At 39.7% G+C, this 20,209-nt stretch overlaps 1 protein-coding gene across 12 annotated transcripts in view; it reads left to right on the top strand.

Moving 5' to 3' along the window:
• ADAMTSL1 (ADAMTS like 1) overlaps positions 1-20,209 on the top strand; it is a 708,340-nt gene that overhangs the window by 440,404 nt on the left and 247,727 nt on the right. The window lies entirely within an intron of this gene.

Here is a 20,209-nt window from a genome sequence, read left to right as displayed (position 1 = left end):
CAGTTCTTCCTGCCTTACAAAACCAGATGAGACCTTGTGTCCAATCAGAGATGGATATCCAATTTTTTTAATGTGAAATGCAGAGGGTGGTTATGTGCACAACTTCTGCTACACAGTATCAATAAATTGTGAATGGTAAAATTTGACCCTGAACTAGCACCGTCATAAATGTAGACTGGGTTTTTCCCCCTTTTTTCTGGTTTGTTTGCAGTTCCAGATTTAAAAAGTGTTTAAATGATTAATTTTTGTACTGGACAAAATAAGTCTAGTAGGGGGTAAGGGCAGTAGGAAAGAAACACAACTGTATTTGGGGAATTTTGAAATAAACCTAAATACATGATAGTTGCAAGTCAGGCAAGATTATAAGTACCTGAGTGTGTATGTTCATTGCTTGATCTATTTGATCACATTGATGAAGGATACATGCTACATAAATTGTGCAATAAATACAATGTAAAAAGAGGAAGCTAGATTTTTTTTGATAAATTAAGAAATGGCAAGCTAGCTAGATGTTGTGGAACAAACCAAATGCACAGAACAAACCTAAATATTTCTTCTTGTGAGGAATGTTCACGATATGTGATGACTCCCAGAACAGTAAGGGGAAAAGAGAGAGGGAGCCCATAGCTTTGAAGCTATGTAAATCATTTCTAAATGAAATGCAGCTGACTAACTGAAATCAATTTCTTTCCAACCTGCAGTTGCCAGTGTTCTGATTAGTATCACAGTGCTCCTGCTGTTTGTGTTAGGTCCAGTACTGTTTTTGCTGTTAGGTCTTTGTGGCAGTTGTGCAAGAATGAAGTGTTAGCTTGAAATTCTGGTTTCAGATCCCTTATAAGACCCCAGCTCTGACATTCTGATGCCCTTACGTTCAGCAAACTCCAATTAATGTCCGTGTTTACATAAGTCAACAAAATAACTTAATGAGTATGCAGGACAGAATTCTCTCTGAGCTGCATGGTTTATTTCCAAATTAATATTTTGCATGTAGAGAGCTACTTTTAACACCAGTGGGATATAAATATATATACCGTAGGAGGAGCAGAATTTTGGAGTTGAGCTTTTTTGGTGTGAGGTTTTTGGTGATTAAATAAGAGCAAATTAATTAATAGTGAAGCAAATTCCTTTTTAAATATAATGGCTAAAGTCTGGTCTCAGTTATATGGCTGTCGCCCGAGGTCAGTGGGGCTTGCACATGTGTAAATGAGAGAAGAATTTGGCCCAATATATATTACTACATTACAGGATATTGCAATAGCAGAGAAGAGAGGGAAAATAGCATCCACAAAAACAAAAGGGTTATGTTGTACTGCTTCTAGAAGACCTTATAAAATGCAAACGAGAAATGACAAGAGAGAAGATATGGATTGTGGAACTTGCTGCCACTCCCACAAACAAGCATTGTGCATGTACAGTACATTTATGAAGTGAGACTCAGTTGTGTGATGCTTATTTGCTTGTGATCCAATGAACAGCCCATTGGGGTGGGAGTCAAGGAAACTATGTTCTAATCTTGGCTCTGTGACTTTCAGGCATTTAGCCTCCCTGTACCTCTTTCCCCTCCCACACTTTCAGTTTTGTTTTTGGACTATTATTTCTTCAAGGTAGGGACTGCCATTCAGTGCATATGGATGGTGTGAAGCACAAAGTCTCCTTATCTCATCTCGGGTTTACAGGAACTATTGTAATGCCAGTACTAATATAATTAAACTAGGAACACAAAAGTTGCCAGACTGATGCAGACCCCGGGTCCTTCCAGTTCAGTGTACTGTTTCTGGTAGTGGCTAGCACCAGATGCTTAGATGATGGTGTAGGAACCCCAACATATGGTTTAATCTTCTCCATTAATGTGTTATCTTAATCAAAGTAGTTAAATGGATTTAAATCCTAAAGTATTAGTCTTTTCATCCCTTCAGATATTATTTGTTGATATTTATCATTCTGGATATTCATGTTCTCTGTATAAATGTCTAATACTTCTTTGAATCATACTAAGTCTTTGCCTCAACAATGCCCCATGGCAGTGAGTTCCACAGTCTAATTTTATATTGAGTAAAAAAGTATTTCCTCTTTTTCAGTTTTGAATTTGCTGCCTTTTCAGTTTCATTTAATGTCTCCTTGTCCTAGTGTTGGGAGACACAGAAAACAGAACCTGCCTTCTCTGTACTGTGACTCCCCAATTTGATTAGTAGTTTTATCATAAAAAACATAACATCACACTATTAAAATCCATGAGCTGTGGAGAAGGGATGACACATTCACTGGATCTTGTTATCGAGACTTAAGGTAAAGAGGGTTGGTGAGGCACCTTGTATGCCAGCAAAAAGTCACAAAGTACTTAAATTGCAGGATGGTGACATAAGGAAGTATCAGAAATAGAAACCTGATGCATGGATTTCCACACACCTTGGCACTGTCAGAATAGTCTTCACGGAGTATTTTTACAGCTTTCCTTCAGGGCAGGATTAAGGTTATGCTGCAACATAACAGCTTAAGGAATATTCAATGGGTTCCCACATTACATGCATCTACTGGTCCAAAATTCTCAGGCATGGGAGAGCAGCAGGTTACATCTGCTGCTCCTTCTTATACCTTGTGCTAGCAGCCTTGGTGCTTTCACACAGACCAAATCTGTATTAGTTGGTAAATATTGTGCTTATGGATGCTCTGGAAATACAAAGATAGCCTGAGGCACCATTTCCCCAGGATCTAGCCCTTATTTTTGTTTACTATAGGAACTGAAGTTATTTCAACACCCAGCTAGAATGAAAGTAACATTATATCCTTCAGCTGTGTGATTGATAGAATAAGTGTATGCTGCAATCAGGGTAAAGAATATTCCCAGAGCATGTGTCGATTCAAGTGGATTTACACAGAAAAGTAAGTGGCTGGCAATGGTAACTCTTCATATTTTTCAAATCTATTTTGTGTCCAGCTTTCATTGGAAATATTTTACAATTGCAAAGAGCTGTCACATCAGTTCTGTTAATCTAAATTCACCCCACTTTAATTCTATAAATACACAAGGAGCTCTGGAATTGTACTTTACACGTTAACAAGTGCTGCCATAATATTAAAATTATTCTACTGCTTCTGGGCTTGGCAGGAAGGTAAATGTGATTTTCCCCCCTCTAAAATCTTCCAGATTCTTCATCAATTTATGAAAAATGGTGGAGGTGGGGGAGAATAGGTGGGGCAGAGAGAAGGAGGAACTCTCAGAGTTCTGGGAATGAGGGAATCATCTTAGGAGGTAATAGGTTAATTGAAAATCCAGAGTATTTACTTAGAAGTGCTAGCCATTATTGTTGCTGCTGGATGGAACATGGGCTAGGCGGTGTGAATATAAAGCAGAATGCTTAGTGGTATGTGAAATCCCATGGATACTGACCTGCTGAATCCAAGTTTAAGGGTCAAAATCTATTATCATCATTCTTTCCTCTAGGAAATCCTATATAAACTGCTTCACAGGATGGAGGTTTTCTTGTCATGAGATGGGTGATATATGTGCAGTAGGGGAAGAAAGTAAACATTAACATCTTCCTGCCAAGCTCTCCTCAGCAATAAAAGCAATGGGGGTGAGGAAAGGAGGGAATCCACATGAATGATTCACAATTGTAGCATTGTTTAGCCTCTTCATGCTTGTCCACACCAGTCACTTGTTTGAATTCAGTTTTTCCTTATTTAAGTCCTTCCCTTCCTTCCTTGGTAACATGTCCAAACCACAAATCCAGCTGCACCAGCCCCATTTGTTTTGCTAGCTAAAATGGTCTCTGAATTCATCTGGCATTGGGGAGCAGCCGCACTCCTTTTTCACTAGCTGTTACAAATGGTGCAAAGTCCCCATTGAGACAGATATGTGGGTTGGATTTTTAGGGTAGTGATCAGTACTCTTATTATTTCCTATGGCTGAGTGGGTCCAATGGCTCTGATAGCTTAGAATAGTCCTTGGTTCTACTCCAACATGATTCAGTTGCTCAATAGACTATCCATTGATAGACAACTTTTCCTTGCAGAATGAGGAGGATTAAATGGTGTATTTATACTGCCAATATCCTGTGTAATATTTTTCTAGGACAGTGTTTAGCTGTGGATTTGATCCACCAAAGATTGGATGCTATCTCTTCTTGATATGATGCAGGTTCAATGTTAGGGAATTAAAATAACCCAGCCTCATATAAACCTGTGATTCTAAAACTGCTGTGTGTGTGTATAGTGCACTCACATGGTCCACTGGCTGCTTTAAAATCCAACATCAGAGCAAAAATCCATTAAAACGCGGATTAACATTATGAAGATGAAATGCCAGGTACTTGTGAGTTTGAGGTTTGTTACACTATGTCTTGTTTAAGAATGGCTGCTGTATCCTGGTGTCGGAGCATGTTTTCCACACCTCAGTTCAGAATAACTATTGAGTTCTGTTCCCCTGATTTGTGGATGCAATCATGGACTTACCCATCTCAGTAATTTCACTTGCCAGAGTACCTGCAAAAATCTAGGCTCAGCTAATATGGGGCTAGAAATGTAGCCACATAAAACTAATGAATGTTACTGATATAAAGAATAATAATTACAATGTGGGAGAATGAAGATAATAGTCCTCTCTGAGGCATCCCGGTATAGCTTTAGAATATGAGACTGTAAATCAGATCATCTACAATGGACATATTTGCAACATGAAACAAGTAACATAAAAACCAAAGGACACATTGAAGATAAACAGGTTTGCCTTTAATATCTCAACACAGATCACTGCAAATTATAAGAATTCTTTTATTGTAGTTTAAAGGAAATCTTAGGATTTGTATAATGCATGTGTCCACCCAGTACAACGGAGATCAGTAGGCTTTTTTTCTCTGTGTCCCCAGGTTCAATCTTCAGAACATATTTAGAAGAGAGAGAAAAATGTTCTTTAGAAATAAAATGTGTGTATTGTAAAACCCACCTATAGAATTCTAAGAATATAAAAAGTTTAGTATTAATCAGAGCAGTGGCCCATGTGTCTAGTATCCTAATGCTGACAAAGGCTAATAAAATGCTTTAGAGGACAGTGCACACTTACTTTGCTGCCCTCAGAAAAGTTTTCCTCTCCCTCCACCAACTAGTTACTCCCTGAAGCTAGAGGATTTAAAGCCCTTCCAAAACTTTTTATCATTTTAATATTTAATGCTATAGCTCTGGCTATTTTTATTATTCATTAGAAATGTTTAATTTTGTTTTGACTCTGCTAAGCTCTTAGTGTGACTCATACCTTGGGCAGTGAGTTCAAAAGGAGTAATTACACTTTGCATGGGAAAAGGTTTCCTAGTCTCTGTTTTGAATGTGACACTTTCTTTAACATCACTGTCATTCTCTGTTAAGCTATTTTTTTATTTTTTGTAGTTTCCAGGATAGGAAAGGTAAACAGCAGCATGTATATCAAAATAGCTGGCAGTTCTAGGGAGGAGGGGAGGTCTGCTGCTGCCTCTTCAGCTCTGCAGGGAGAGGTTAGGTAGGGGAAGAAGGAACAGCTGCTTTCCCATAAGGCCATGGTGGGGAACCTTTTTTGGGTCAGGGGCTGTTGACCCACATCAAAATCACTTGAGGCCACACACAAGTGAGAAGCAAAAGGGAAAAAACTCTCAGCCCTAGCTTAGAAGGAGAAAAACATTTCCCACATTCCCCTCGCACACCAGAGCCTGGGGGGGGGGGGGGGGCAGGTAAGTAGATTTTGTGTGCTCCAGCCTCATGGGGGCATGGCAGGGGAGTGAGGGAGAACTAGAATGCCAGTGCAGGCTCCTCAGAGTGGGGGAGGAGGGAATCCTGAGCCTCAGGGACTGGATCTGGCCCCCAGGCCTGAGGTTCACCACCCCTGCTGTACAGGAACAAAGGGCAAGGGGGTGAGCTAGGCTACCACCTGGGGAAGGGTGTATGACACTTGAATTGTTGGGGGAAACCTTTATATTGTGCCTCCCCCCGCCCCTATCATCAGCTGAAGGTTCTGTCCTCCCTGCTCCTGTGGCTCAGAAGCTTCACTCACTTGGTCCCAGGGGAGCTGCTGCTGTGCCACCATGTGAGGCAGGCGGGTGGTTGCATTGGAGATAAGTGAGCGTTACTGACCTCTGTTCTCCCATGGGCCCTCTCCCAACAGGAGTGGGAAATGGGCTCACAGCAGATGATGTCTGCCTGGCTGGCTGAAACACATGTAGGTAGGAAGAAACCAAGAGACAAAGTGGGAAAGGTAATATCTTTTTTTAGTTTGGGACCAACTTTGGTTGGTGAAAGAGATCAGCCCTTTTTTGTTCCACAGATCTGGAGAAGAGCTCTGTGGCATTCCAAAGGCTGTCTCTTTCATTAACCCTATTTGGTCCAGTGAAAGATATTGCCACACTCTCCTCATTCCGGTATCAACCTCACTACAACAAAACAGCAAAAGCCACTAAGTGTCAATATTACATGTCAAGATATACAAAATACATATCCTAAAACCAGACCATGATTTGTTGATTTAATTATTCACTAGTCCATTTGTAACAAACCCAGTTCAGCAGTTTCCCTGGCTATAAATAATTTAATTATTACTATTGGAAATATTTCAGGATTTGTGTATCTACTGTGAAATCAACAGCTAATTTCTAAGTTATTTGCAAAAAAATACTACTCTAGAGTTTTAAGGTGTCTAAGTATCCTCTGGAATCACAGTTAAAGTTGCCTTTCCCATCCCCAATAAAATCTGAAATGGCACTCCTGGTGACTCAGGAATGGCCAGAGGGCTGCAGGAGGGCAATGGGCGCAGGCAAGGTGCAGCCCCCCTCTGACAGCATGGAGCTTGCCCTGAGCTGGAGGCCATGCATCAGGCATAAATGGCAAGTGCAGCTGAGGCAAAGGAGATACCAGAACTGCTGCAAAGCAGCTCAAATTGTGGAAGAAGAACCCCACAGCAGGGTGAGTGACCCACTCTGTTTTTTACCCACTGTTTCATTTCACCATCTGATGCCATTCAAAAATAGCAGTGCCTCCTGTGCCTCATATCTTTAAATTTAATCTAAAATAGTCCATTCCCCTTGTAGCTCTTAAAGGAAGGGCTTGGTCAACAAGGACTAATAATGACAATTCCCTTAACAAGCAGCAGAGACAAGAGCAGGCCCTGCACCCAGAGGAGCAAAGGACTGAGCAGCTTCCTTCATGTGCCCCAAGGATGTGCCTTGTCCCTTAATCTCATGGGACTCCAATTCCACACCCTGTCTATGGAAAATACTGTGGCTCACACTCTCGCCCTAGGACAAGTAGGGATGTAAGTGGGTAGTTGACTAGTCAGAGGCAGCAAGGGTGGGGGGAAGCAGGAGCCAGTGCTGGTGGGAGCCAGCTTAAAAGCTGCTTCCCCCCAGCACCAGCTCCGTGGGGTGAGGTAGGGGGAGGCAGTGTCGTCCCCAGGACCTAACCCCGCTGTGGCTCTGCATTTTAAATATAGTAGGAGCCAGGCTGCTGTGTGCCTGGCTCTTACTACATTTAAACTACAGAGCTGTAGCAGGGGTAGCTGCAGGAGGGGTAGCAAGCCCTCCTCCCCCCATCAACTTTCCATTGACTACTCAATTAGCTAATTAACTGCTATTTAACATCCCAAGCAATGTCACAGTTTGCAGCAGCAAAGGCTCACAGCTTTGCCTTCTGAATCTTGGCGAACAACATTTTGTATCTGTTGTTATTCATTAGTTTAATGTTTAGTTTGACACTTAGCTATAACGCATTATGACTTACATAGTTTATTATTTTAACAAAATGGAATCACATTTTGTGTCAATTTTTTTAGTAAATTATAAAAACTTTTGAGATTTCTTTGAGCTTTATTTCTGAAATTTCTACTAACACTACCACATACTTAAACTCCAGGGGCACCAAAATACAAGTTTGCCCAGGGTGCCAGTTTCCTTAAGAAGGGGCCTGCAGTTCCCTATGTAGCCCAGGCTTCAAGAGACAAAGGAACCTCAAATTTTGATATGTTTCCACCTAGCCATTTCCATGTATTATACATCTTGTAGTTATAATAGAAACAAGGAAAGAAGCTATATATACCTGCAAAAATTGATTTAAATCATTGTGGGTTCTCAGGCCTTCGCCAAATTTTCAGTCACATCCAAGTTTTCATTTGTGTGACTGAAGACTACACTAGCTTCTGTGATTAGGAGTTCTAGTTTAGAGGTTTTAAAAGTCATAATTACCTCTGTTACTGTAAAGTGATTTTGTTTGGTCTGAGGGTGAGTGTAACCTTTAAATTAGATGTTTGTCTCTGTATAGGAGATTTTTGTATTCCTCTCTTTTCTTGTGTGTCTTCGTATACAATAACCATATCAGGCTCAGCTGTAAGCTACCTCTTTGTCCAGTTTTAGATTCACTTTTAAAGGCATTTTTGTGATAAACTTTTAATTCTAGTTGTTTAATAAACTTTATATCTAATCTGGCAATCACCCTGTGTTCATATTCATAATAATGCACCAGTTATTAGATGAATTTAATAATGGGAACATGTTAGCAGATGAAATTTCAAGACTTTAATTAAGGCTATAAGGGCTGTAGTAAATAATACCCCCAAACCGTTATTATATAATATTCATTGTGAAGTGTATACTGCAAGTAAGAGACAGTGAAAGCAACGGAGTGAAGCAGCAGTTAAAAGTTTAAAGCCAATAACATCATTTCTCATTGAAAAGATGCCTCAGTCAGTAGACAGTGACCATAATGACAGTGATACTTCCAGTTCTTATTATGAAAACTTTGTACTCCAGAATGACATTTCAGTGTCACTGCCTCAAAATGAGGAGATCATTAATCAAGACACAGAAATGCCAACAGTAGTGATAGATGCAGAATATACGCTCGATTTAGAGACTGTGCAGGCAGAAAATGAGGACCTCAGACACGCTGCGCAGCAAGAGCAAGACTTATGACTAGCACAGGACACAGTGTAGCAACAGTGGCATCAGAACCTGATATTGGACTTCTTGATAAGAACAATGTTGCTCAAATGTAGTCATTTCTCAAAGCTAGTAATTTTCAGATTCCAAGTAATATACCAAAAGATGCTGAAAATCATGCTTTTCCCACTCGTCTGCTGACAAAAACTCTTCCAAATGGAGAGATCACAAGAGACAAGAGACTGGCTCTGATGGAGCATGGAAAAGCAGGCTCTGGACTGTGTATCCTGTTTCATTTTAACAGTAATACTTCAAATTCATCAGGACTGTCTGATCCATGCCATTGGAGCATCAGTAGAGGTTGGAGGAAGTTGAAAGGCAGAATACCTGAACATGAAACTTTGTATCACATAAAGATAACTATTTTACGTGGAAATCAGGTACTAGAGCAGCACTAGCTGACAGTTCAACTGGAAACTTACTCCTGAGTGAAATAATCCAAGAAACTGATACCTGGAAAAAACTCCTTGAGCACATATTGAATATCATTCTTTTTCTTTCTGAATAGGGATTGGCTCTGTTTGGTTCCAGTCAACGTACCGGTGACCCTACAAATGGAAACTCTTTTGTTATACTTGAGTTTCTTTCTTGGGGCTAGGGCTGGGCTGGGGCGCCTAAACTTAAAGTGGCCTGAGCCTCTGACATTTTCTGAGAGGGCCTGCCTGCAGGAAGGTGCTAGAGCCCAGACTTCAGCCCAAGTCCTGACATCTACACCACAATTTACGGCCCAAGTCAGCTGACAAGGGCCAGCTGTGGGTGTTTAATTGCAATGTAGACATCAATGGCTGTCACTAGGGTTTTGTGGCTGGCTTTTCTATGTTGCTTCCTTCCCCCCACCCCGTGTAACTGTTTTTAATCACTTATGTCATCATCTCTTCTTTTGAATTTTATTTTCTTTCCTAAGTTGTCTTGTTACATCCCAGTTCTGTTCAAAGTTGTCATTCACAAAAAAGCATCCCAGTAACAGAATTTAGAAAATGGCTCCTTTTCGAAAGCATCAAGTGCAAAAACGAATTAACTGTTCCAGTTATTATTCCCTCTGTTTCCTTTGTTGGCTATTCAGAGTCATTTTTTAAATGTTCTGAGCATAGAACATGAGCATGATATTTTTTAAATAATGCCTATATTTATTTTTTGGAACGTTTCTTCTGCTATCACTGGATTAGAAATTCCATACAGTACATAGCAGAAATATTTGTGTGGTAAAAATGACATTGTTATTAAAAGCATACGCATCCAAAGGTTTAAATATAGCGTTCTAATAAAACACATATGGTCATTAAATAGGGTCATTATAACACTTATGGAATCACTAAGCAGCATGTACAGACAAAGTTATTTGATTTGCAAGGCTGATTCTCACTGACACCATCATTCTAGAATAGAAACTGGATTGTGTTTGGGTATGCACATGCATGCACTGGATGTGTATAGTACTGTACTATCGTCCTGTGATTACAGATCTAAAGTCTGAAGGAAGCTCTGAATATTATTGTGATAGAATTCACTTAACTAATTTGAACATCCTAACATATTTGGGGTGGGGGAGGCTTAGTTGATGTTTAGGACTAAACAAGGTCCCACAGTGATTGGGAGTACTTTCATTGTTTTAATTTTGTGGGAGAACATCCCCATTTTCCTAGAGATGTTCTAGGTTGCTAAAATAATGTCAAAACTCCTAAATTTTAAATCCTATTTTTGAGTAAAAAATCTTCAAGCCACCAAATTTTACAAAATTGAGATAATTAGTTCCCCAAATGTGGTCTAGGGAACATTTGCTATTGGTTCTTGGGGAGATGGCTGATCATAGGATGTTGATTCCCCTAACTTTCAGCTGTATCACATTCAAGACATGTAATAGCATGTGAATATTTTCCTAGTGTTGCTTTTCCATATAAGCAATTGCTATAGATGCCACAGAGATGTGGCATGTTTATGAATGAAAGGAAGTCCATGTGCTTGTGAATGGGAATAGAAGAGGCTCCTGCGAACAGTGTCCGTTCTGAGATATAGCCCCCATATGAAAAAGCTTAGAAATCCCTCACTTAGATTGTAAATAGATCCAGGTTCATCTGAAGAGGTCCTTTGTGGTCATAACCCTTTCAACAAATCTGTTCTGATTTTCTAATGAAAAAGTATGAAACCAGCCACGTTTTTTGCATAGCTTCGAATTTCTTTGTGCACAAGCAAGCAGTTATACTGTCATTCTCTAAAGTTCATACAGTACAGTCATGTAGTTCAGATCCAGATTCAAACTTCCTCCAGGTTTACTTATTTCAGAGTCTAAGATTTAGTTTGAGGCGTTAGAACCAGCCACAAAATTTGGATTTAGAGCTGAGATTTTACTGAGATCAAGCATAGCAAGAGCCATTATTATTTTGAGTTCCAAAAATACTCTAAATGCTTTAAGCACAGGTCCATCTCTGGCTACAATAGGCCAGGTTATATTTGTGTAGGTTTCCAAGAGTAACCTCTAGTACCGTACTTGCTTTCCATTGGTGATGGAGAAAGCTGTGGGTTTTTTTTTTTTTTACTGAAAAATATTTATTTTAATTCTAACCCTTTCATTCTCTGCCTCTCTTGGCTAGTGAGCAACTGCAAAAATATTTGCAAATGTAATGGGCTTTGTGTATATATACAGTGTGCACTGTATGTATATTTTACTGATAAGTTTAAAACCAAAAGCACTTTTTAAAAATATTCTCAGGGAAAGCAAAGATACTGTAGTGACAAACAAACCAGGAAGACTAAATATATGAAAATAAACAGAAGTCTAAAAGCAATCTGGCCAAGTGGGGACACTGTTTTCTCTTTTTTTACATCTGTTTTAATCCCTAACTTTCTCCCAAGTTTTACTGTTGCCATTTTAGTTAGAGACCACAGATGTCTTACTATAGTCTAATATTCATTGTTCAGATAACTAGTAAGACAGCAAAGGAGTTGCTAGAAGTAGAAACTGACACACATAAAATAAAAGCAAAACACCATAGTCTATAAATTATGGGACCAAACCCCACATTTGAACACAAAGTGTCTTGTGTGCATCAGAATTTGAAATAGAATCCAAATTTTGAAGATAATCTTTATTTCAATAATGGGCCAAATGAAACTCTGGGATCTCAACCCTCCATGCCAACAAATACCAATGTGTTTGGAATACGGATCCAAATTGTCATCCAAACCCATCCTACTTTCGACACTTCAAAAGGTTAGCAACATCCACTGTACTGACAGCAATGTCATTTTTTGTCTCCAGTAAGTTCTTTTGTAATTGTTGCCAAAATCAGTTGGAATCAGGGGTACAAATCTAATCATGATTAGATTTTTAGGGTGGGCTGTTCAAATGCACTAACCCATCACTCATGTTTAGGCTATGGAAAACCAAAACCAATGTGATTAGGATCTGAGACCCATTTTCCTCAATTTTCAATGGAAGCAAAAACAAGAATGTTATTTTGGGTTTTACGAGATCTCATTGGTCAAGAAATTTAGTTTGCCAAATTGTGATTCTGGTTGGTCTTGGCCAGGGTCTTCATCTGAATCCTCAAAGCTCAAAAGAAGGCTAGATAATGGTTTGGGTTTTAATATATGTTTCTGCTGCTCACTAGCATTTAATAAGTGCACCCTTTTCATATGCGGAGGCCTAGTCAACACTAGAAGTTTAGATAAAATTTAGCAGTCTCCCTAGTGGAGATGCGCTACTTTGAACTAGGTTGAATTCTTGCACAAGCTGGGGACATGGACCATCAACTTTTTAAAACTGAGTAGCCAGAAATGGACCTTTATAGATTCAACCTTATCTCATAGTGTAGACATGGCCAAATGCGTCTGGTTTTTAAGGAAAGATGCAGTGATATGTAAGGTTGTGCCTACAATGTTGCCCTCATTTGATGGTGTATATACCCCAAAATGTAATCAAGCTAATAGCAACCATATTACATGCACTCAGCCACTAGAAATTAATGAAATAAAACATCACATAGATACAGGTTAATTTATAAATAGGCTGTCAGAATCAAAGTCATAATGACTGGCTGTTTTGCTAATCAATAAGAGGAAAGGAAAAAACTAAACTAATTAAAAGCAAAAAAAAATGTGAATAAACATCCTTAAGTTTAAATACCTATTAAAGGTTTAGAAAATTGATAATTTAGTAGTGGCTTATTATAACTTACGTGTTTTATAAAGTTAGTTATACAAAGTTAAATTAAAAAAGTGTACTTTGAAGCAGTCTTCTGGAGCTGCCTTGAAAAAGACATTTGTCCTGATAGCTTAACTCTCTGGCAGGGAGGCATTTGACTAGCACTGATCTATCACTGGTTACTCAATATCATCTCAGAATAGAGGTAAATATCTGGGATACTCTCAACCTATTGCTCATATCTCTATGTGTACTTAAATCTAATAAATCAATTTTTTAAATAAATTATGTTTACTTATTAAATGGAATCACTGTGTTCCTATTAATTTATTCCTGATACTGCTTGGAGTAAAATAGTTAAAGTTGCCCCTGCTGTGGGTTCTGAAAACCTTGGGTAACAAGAGAATATTAAAGTTTATTAAGTCTCATACCTGACTATTGATCAGGCTCTCTTTAATTGGCAGAGTTGTCCAAAAAATCCAATTTTGATAAAAGATGCCTTCAAAATTTGAGGTGAAAACTTTTGCAAAAAAAGCCCAAAACTTTTATTTTTCAATCAGTTTTACTGCTAGTTACTGTATTTCCAAGTGAGTGGTTGTCTGATTAGTGGTCCTGTGAAGAGATGCTTGGTCATCATGTTGCTGATTCTCCTCTATGGTGACACTGAGGAAGAGTATAAAAATAAAAAGCTAAAAACGAATTACTAGTATTACTCTTCTATAGAAACAATTGCTGTAGTTGCTGTAAGAATGCTATGTGTCTGTAAGTGCAAATAGAGGAGGATATAAACCACAAGATTAAAGTGTGGGCCACATAGTAAAACTTTTTGAGAACCTCCGATCTAAGTCAATCAGCTCCTAACTATGATAGGGCATACACCAAGAAAGAAATATTTTCCTTACATTAACGTCAAATTGTAAAAAGACCCTCAGTAGTTTTTTAAAAAGCAGATTGTTAACATGTGCCTTTGCAATTTTCAAATACCCACAAGGTCTCAAGGTGTTCACATCTTCATTTTGGTTTAGTTCTATATTTAGTTAAAGTAATTTCTTTCTTTCTTTTTACCCTGTTTAACAATGTCTCCCTTGTTACAATACAGGGTCTTATTTTGCATTCTGTCATATTGGGGTCAATCCAGAAAAATTCAGTCAACTTCAGTAGATTTACATCCGTGTAACACAGAATAGAGTTTGGCATGCAATCTCCCTTTTAAACCCCAGTTTACCGCCATCACAGACAGGACCAGTGTTTGTTTCATTTTAATTATGATAAATTATTTACACCAGAAATGCTGATTCCATAACATTGAGATTGTGGAAAATGATATTTATGCCCAAGTATTAATTTCTAATTATTTTACGTCTCCTGCATTACTGCTTCTAGTCTTGCTCTCACTACTCGGTTTCCCACATATGGGCCTTTGGCAACCTGAAACTTATGACTTGTGTTTTGATTTTCCTAGCCAGTTTGCTGACTGCAGCGAGTGAAGTTGGCATTTTGCCTTCTGGTTGTTTATTTTGTTACTGCTACAGAAAAATATTCATAAGATTTGTTTCAGAATTTGCCAGGGCATTTTGGCTTGTCTATCCCTGCCCACTTTTTTGACATACAGTTAACTATTCCCATTACTTTTCTGATGTTTCATGGGACAAAGTGTGGGAGTCGAGCCGAAGTTTTTAGTCTTCTAAACTCATTGCTAAATTGTAAATTCTTTGTACGATTTCTCATTTTGAGCATATTAACAGCATGTTTTACACACACTGTATAGGTTATTAAAAAACACATTTTCACCTTGATTTGCAGAGCCTGGGCTTGGCCTCTTTTAGTTTCATGACTCTGAAAAGGAATATGATGATAGAAATGAGCCACTCACTTTGTTTCCTTACTCCTTGCTGAGAAGAAGGGGGACACAGTGAAGGACATGAGTTTCTGATCTGTTTCCATACTTGTTCCTAGGAGGAAAGACATGGTTATGACTTGAGTTCTCTTCCCCTGGGGTGTCATTCTTGTCAGTAGTCCCTTTTTTTCTTGCATTCTCTTGAGGTTTGGGGTCCTGGTTAGCTACCACATTGTTTTGCTGACTTAGAGCTGGATAGACGTTTCCTTTGCAGTCCTGCCTTACACTAGCCAGGACCACTGACACTTTCAAGTGTGTGCTATTGGCTGCAGAAGTTGCTTATCTTTCTAGTTCCCACTGGCTTCTTGCCACATGCCTCACTGCTACAATCATGTGGGATCCATAGCAGGGCCCTGAGTAGCTGCCCTGTGTGGCTGGACAGGTGAAAAAGGAGCAGAGAAACAGGAAGCAGCAAAGAGTAGGGGATGAACACAAATGGGGGAAGCAGATGAAATCTACATGGAAGAGGAGTAGGAAATCTGTATAACAGGGAGAAAGGAAAGAGAAGGTACGTATGAGATGAGTGAGACGGGGGATCTCATAAAAGGTGGCTTGATATCAAGGAACAGTTTAAACAAGGGAATTCAGGACCTCATTGTGGGGAAAGAGCAGGCTGAAATGTTGCCCATATGAGGTGCAAGGGGCATGCCTAACATCTGCCCCTCCAAGGGTAGGGAAGGAGGTGGCATGCTCAAACTTCCCTGAAATATTAGAGGCCATGGGAGCTTGCCAGCCATCTTCCTAAACAATGCAGGGATGGAGCAGGGATTGTGGGTAATTGACTAATCGACTAATCCCCAGCTGATCCCAGGCTCAGTGCGGTACTGTCACTTTAAAAGGCTGTGGGAGCCTGGTATCAGGCACTTTCCTGACACGGGGCTCAATTCCCACTATAAGAGTTATGCAGGTAGTTATTGGCGCATAAGAATTTCCCAGTGCCTTTTTGTCAGTAGACATTAGGGGAATGGCAGGAGAGTCAAGTTGCTGTTACACTGGTTCTGTGCCACCAGATGTTTTCTCCTGTATTAGAGTAATGCTTCCTCATCCCACCATACCAGCTTTCATAAGAACATAAGAACTGCCATACTGGGTCAGACCAAAGGTCCATCTAGCCCAGTATCCTGTCTTTTTAATAGTGGCCCGTGCCAGTGCCCCAGAGGGAATGAACAGAACAGGGAATCATCAAGCGATCCCTCCCCGTCACCCATTCCCAGGTTCCTGACAAACAGGCTAGAGAGACTATCCCTGTCCAGCCGTTTTGTGTTGACGTTTACTGCAAGGTGGCCACACTGGGCACAGCATCTGTTTTTGACACTCGCTAGATGAGGAATTGACACAAATATTAGTGTGATTCAAACACAAAAAGTTTCTATCAAACTAAATTAAATGGTTCTCTAACATCACCTATTTCAAATTCAGAGCCATGACTTAGGCTACGTCTAGACTGCAAGCCTCTTTCAAAAGAGGCTTTTTCGAAAGATACATTCGAAAAAGCCTCTTTTGAAATAGAGCGTCTACACTGCAACCAGTACTTTCGAAAAAGCAAGCCACTTTTTTGAAAGAGAGCACCCAGGCAGTCTGGATGCTCTCTTTCGAAAAAGCACAGTTTGCATTACATAGCGCCATTTTTTGAAAGAGCACTTTCAAAAAAAGGCATTATTCCTCGTGAAATTAGGAGTACCGCCGTTGAAAGAAAAGCCGCGTTATTTCGATTTAATTTCGAAAGAACGTGGCTGTAGTCTAGACACAGGTGAAGTTTTTTCGAAAAAAGGCTACTTTTTTCGAAAAAAGCCTGCAGTCTAGACACAGCCTAGTGTTTAAAGTACAAGAATTACTAGCATTGTCTTTTTCAGTTTTGAGGTTGCTGAAGTCCACACCATTTTGAATATAATTTTAATGACTGCAGAGGTCTCATTCATGTTTAAGTTTATCTGAGATCTTCCCCTGTGCTGCTCAAAATCTGCCTGTCTGCTCTTGACCACTATGGCAGCTGATAATGGAGAAAAAATACGTAGCTGAGGCAAGTGGCTAAGTAGGATTTTGCAAGACTGAATCATGGTTGTTATGAGTCATAGTGACTCTAGTTCCATGCAGATCTGCACGTTTGTTCAGATGTGCACAGCTACTAGCCAAAGGAGTGAAAGTGGGAGGAAAATATGTCTGGGGTGGGGCAGTTGGCTAATCACAGTGCTTTGTATTTCCACCAAATACAGAGAATGAACGTGAATGACATTCTTGATTTTTAGATAAGACAATATGAAGAAACAGTGATTGAGGCTTCTCTCAAAGAAATTTATATTTCCATGGCTGCTCATCAGTTCTGAGGTTCATAAGTTATAGTAATTGAAACTGCAATAACAGCAGGCCTGTGTAAAATAGAGATGTTTGCTGGTTTGCATGGCATTAATGTATAAGGTATATTTCAGGCCTCTCAAATCAGTTGCTCTGATAAGGGTCTGAAAGTTTTTGTTGCAAAGCCTGCCCTGAATTTGTCTACTATACGCTGTCTTATATTCTTATCACTTACGCTGGCAGGAAGAGATGTGGCTAGAGAAGGAAAAAAACAATGACTTTGCAAGAAGCAAAAGTTCTTAAATCTGCCTTATAAACCCAATAAGGCAGTCTTCTGGCTGCATTCTTCCCTCACTGGTCTACAAGAGTATGGCTAGACTGCGGGAGGGAGAAGGGAGGGATTTCGGATACCTCTGGTATCCCAAAAAATCTCCGCTGCATCCAGGGAACACATTTGCTCTTCTGCTTTTTTTTTTTTTTTTTTTTTTTTTTTTTTTTTTGCAGAAGAGCAAACATACTCTTTCAGAAGCCCCTGTATTCCTTGTTCTTCAAGGAAGAAGGGGGCTTCTGAAAGAGGGTTTCTTTCCAACATTTGGCCAAGTCTAGATGGGCCAAATGTCGGAAAAGCCTCTTCCAACAAAAGAATTGGAAAAAGGTATGCAAATGCATAGCGCAAATGCATAGCGCATTTTGCATACCTTTTTCTGACAAACTTGTAGCCTACCGTACCTCAATAGAGAAAACATTACCAGTATTGCTATGTCAGGTAGAGTTGTTTTTACAAAATATCAGAATGAGTGCTAGTGAGGACACAGTTCTACCAATAGAAAGATATAAAGCTATAGTTTATTGACTTTTATACCAGTATGCTGTACTCAGACCTGGTGAATTGTACTGCTTTAAATTTACTTTTACATTTAAACCAGGTCAGATTTGTATGTGTTGACAAGTCCTAAAAGGACAATAGGATCCTTAATAATCAATATTTTTTCTCTGAATTAATTTTCTTGACCTATGAAAGCATTGCACCAACAGTGCTATAATTATAGTTCACACAGCATTTCCCTACATATTAATTCTTTAGTATGTATTAAACTTTTGGTCTAAAACTGTTCCTACTCCTTTTCATTCCAGCAGATCGAATGGGTTTTTTTACTCCATTTGTTAGCACTATGTGCAGTCATTCACACAGTGCAATGAAGTGATAAAGCTACCATTCTTATCTAGTAGCATTTTGAACTTACTTAGGGTATGTCTACACTGCATGGCTACCCCGTGTCTACACAAACTGCTATTTTTCGAAATAATGGGCACACTATTTCATCATCCTGGTAAACCTTGTTGCACAAGGAATAAGGAATGGCTCAAAATAGCGCGTTATTTCAAAATTTGGCACTGTGTAGAAATAAGAAATAGTTTTGAAATAAGATACACAATTTGTGTAGTGCAAATTGCGTATTCAATTTCAAGTTTAGGGTGCTGTGTAGATGAACGCTTAGGTGTAAACGGTTACACGTAGTACAAGGCAACAGAGAATTAAGTGTTGTGAGTTTTCTGGTTTGTTTGAGTAAGTATGTCTATGCTGGGAAGTTTTGGCAACAAAAGTGTTATCAACATGCCATAGTCGCCAAATCATGTTTACACAGCCATACTCTGTCAACATATCATTGCTACACTGTTTGCTTTGCTCGTTTAGTCAACAGGTGAGCTATGTGGATATGTATCCCACAGTGCCTGGTGTCACATAGGCACTGAGGGAATGTGCAACAAAGTGCTAGGCATTTTGGGAACAAGAAACACATCCTGTTAGCAACCACCTTGCTTCCCAGCTCTCTCAGGGCTTCTGGATTACTTTTGCCCCATTTGAAACTGATAGTCCTTGCTATGCTGTGAGAAAGCATGGATCCAAGACTTCTCTCCCATAATGTGTTCAATGTGCTTAGGACATCATGCATTGCAGCAGAGAAGAGCTACTTATGCACTTAGTATCAGAGGAAGAAGCCTGGGATGCGGATGACAATAAGAGTGACAGGGACAGCAGTGAAGTGCCATTACATTGGGCTGTCACAGATCAGCTGTGTATAATAGAGCGTCACTTTTGGGCTAGGGAAGCCGGCACTGAGTGTTGGGATCACATTGTCATACAGTATGGGCTGAAGAGCAGTGTCTACAGATCTTTTGGATGAGTAAAGCAACCTTCCTGGAGATATGTGCTGAGCTGGCTGCTGAACTGCGGTACAACGACACCTGAATGATTTCGAGCCAGCAAAGTCATCATGTTTTGTTTAAGAAAATGTTGAAACGGCTGTTCTGAAGCTAGAGAATTGTGTTGCCATTGTTATGCTTAAAAGAAGTGCACGGAACCTTTTTCAGGTGGATAAGGCAACAAGCCACATTTATTGACAATATAACAAAATAGCATATGCATTTACACACACACGCATCCTGCTGACGGAATACTTACCAGTCTGTTGCTCGGCCCGACCTATTGGCCAGATAGGTCGGGTATGAGGAAGGAGCCTGGTTCATGTCAGTCCAGACTGATGCTCCTCTTGGTCTTGATCTTAGCAGAACAGAACCCAAAGAACCATACAAGACACCCCATTTTTTATAGGATTTTCCTCCCATGCAAGTCTATGCATTTTGCCTCATCAGGTCTTAAACAGCCATTCAGCATCACCATCAATCTTCCTACGACATGTGCTTATCGGGAAGAAGTTGTTCTCACAGTCATTTGATATATTTGACTTCCCTCAGGGGAAGAAGTTGTTCTCTCAGTCATAGATTGATGACCCCTCAGGAGTGTTATCCTTGTGACAAAAGTTGTGATTGGTTCCCTATCAAGGGGTGTTTGCCACTTGCTTCAGGATTTGACAGTGTGCCCCAGTAGTCTGTGTCTTCAGTGCGCTTTCACTTAGTTGATTATTATTT

Source organism: Pelodiscus sinensis, chromosome 6 (genome assembly GCF_052426305.1).
Source record: "Pelodiscus sinensis isolate ZL-2025 chromosome 6, ASM5242630v1, whole genome shotgun sequence".
In the NCBI taxonomy this organism is placed as follows: domain Eukaryota; kingdom Metazoa; phylum Chordata; order Testudines; family Trionychidae; genus Pelodiscus; species Pelodiscus sinensis.
Note: the sequence above shows the minus strand (reverse complement) of the source record. Positions and strands in the feature narration are given on the sequence as shown.